Consider the following 2,528-nt stretch of genomic DNA (forward strand, 5'->3'; position numbering starts at 1 on the left):
GCATCGCTTCGCTTACTCGATTCATCCCTTATTCGCTTTGCAATACCATTCTGACTTTTTGACGTCTTCGAGCGTACACGTCTCCTCCAAATCCTTTACGAGAATAAGATAATACTATAGTCACTAAACAATATATCGCATATACATATCACGTATACCGATACCCACTTATATACCCCCCTTTAAACTTATCACATATCACTTAACACATAATCATGCTTTGACTCTACCAAATAGTCAAGTCATATTCCACATAACATATTATCAATCAATTATCCTATAAATCTTATCGATAATTTGACAGCGTCTCCTCTATTTATTAGAGTATCCCCCTGTCAACATATTCCAAACAATCAACTCCAGTCACTATAATCCATATATTCTTATCCAATATCAATCATACGAATCATTTATCACTTCACAATATCAAAACTAACACGTACTTCACATAATCATCACCTAATAGCACTTAGATCACATATTATCACATTATGCATACTTATCAACAATTATTCACCTTATAGACTCAGCCATATAGTCACATCATATTAAAATAGACATTATAAGCTTCTGTCTCTCTTTCGTTTCACTTGATTCCGACTTACGGATCAAAAGTTATGATCAAAACTGTTTTCTAACTCCTCTGTCGGCACATAACACATCAAACAGATAGCAGGCAACACACCACACATAAGGTTTCCCATCCCAATTGATATTAAATCAAGTCTTGGGTTAAAACTGATTTTTCGGGAATTTTCTGGAATTTTTAAACATTTTTCGGAATTAAAATCGATAAAAGAATCACTTTTCGGATAAATAATCAAGTCCCAAATACTTGAAATTGGACTTGAAATCATTCATAAACAATAATAGAGCCTTGAAAATAATTTAGAAAAATATTTCAAAGCTCGAAACTATTTTTGGGATTTTTAAATCAAAAAGGAATAATTAAATCCAAATAATTCATCAATTCAAATCAATTAATAATTAATTAAATTAATTAATCAATTAATATTTAAATTAATTGACCAATTAAAATAATTAATTACTAATTAAAATTAATTAATAAACTAATTTAGATTTATTTTTGAATAAAGAAATAATTAAAAACTATTTTTGAAATTCAAATAATTAAATAAAAACAATTTTTGAAAATTAAAATCAAAAGGTTTAAAGTGTCAGATTCATAAACTTTTAACACAGGGTGAAAAGTGTAACTTTTGAGAAGTTTGATGGACTGTTTGCGAAAAACGAAAGTGCAGTGCTTGCACTTCATCATCTTTACAAGTTGGGTGGCCAAACGGCAATTTGCCGCCGGCCACCACTAACTTCGCCGGATACGGCCACAGAGGCCACCACTGCCTCCCAGAATCTCCAGAATCACTCTAGAGGCCACCAGGAACCTATTCGTGCCATCACTTTAAGCAAACAATCGGCCATTTGGCCGTAAATCCCGCCGAGAAAACTCGACGCCGCCATGGCCGAGCTTCTCCGACGAACACGACCAGACCTCCTCCACTCGATTTGAAGCTACCAATCGATTCTACACCTCAAAATACACATGCTAGTACCTTCCAATCATACCCCGAACTACCAGATTACAAACCCCCAATTTCCAATTAAAAATATCCAAGAACACTCAAGAACATTCAAGAACACAACTAAATAATCAAACCCACTTTTCTAGGTGTTATGGAACTCAAAAATCAACATATAATATACCAAAACGACGAGAAAAACACGTTCTACAACATAGAAGCATCAAAACAATCAAACAACCAAGTTTGCAAAAATTCACTATTTAAATCTTAATAATTCGAATCTTAAAGCTTCAATTACTCCCTACCTGTGAATCTCAGGTTGTTTTTGATGATTGATTAGAGTTCTACTCTTCGATATCTTCGATTTGACTATTCGCACGCTTGATTCTGACTCCAATAACGCCTTCAAATCTTCGTTTGATTATGAAGAACACGAAGAACACCGCTCGGTTTCTCTCGGTATTCGTGCAGAGAAACTGGTGAAATGATTTTACGGGTGAAAATAAGCTCTAGAAAGGTCTATTTATATTTACAAATAATTGGTACCCCTTTGGATCGTTTATGACATGAAAATACGTATTTAATAGCTTTATATTAATAAAGCGGGGTCCAATCGGTACTGGTTTTCGAGATAATCATCAAAACGGGGCTTTTTAACTCAATTATTGGTCTGCGGGTCCCACGGCAATTATTACATGATAAGGATGACGAAAATATCTCTTTTCACGTTTATCGAGACAAACTGGATAATTATCGACAATTACAATACCCGAAAAACTCCGCCGGACCGACTCCAGGGAAAACCGTACTCCGGATCGAAAAAGTCAAAACACGAAAAGTGTCCGGAATATTCAAATTAGGCTAAAGGTCAGTTTTGTTGAAACTTCCGGGAAGAAAATTTGCTACACCGTTACGAGTGGACTGTTTTACGGAAGTCAAATAATTACTAAATAAATATACATTTACACAATTAAATCCGTAAATCGA

This window comes from Daucus carota, chromosome 8 (assembly GCF_001625215.2).
Source record: "Daucus carota subsp. sativus chromosome 8, DH1 v3.0, whole genome shotgun sequence".
NCBI lineage: Eukaryota > Viridiplantae > Streptophyta > Magnoliopsida > Apiales > Apiaceae > Daucus > Daucus carota.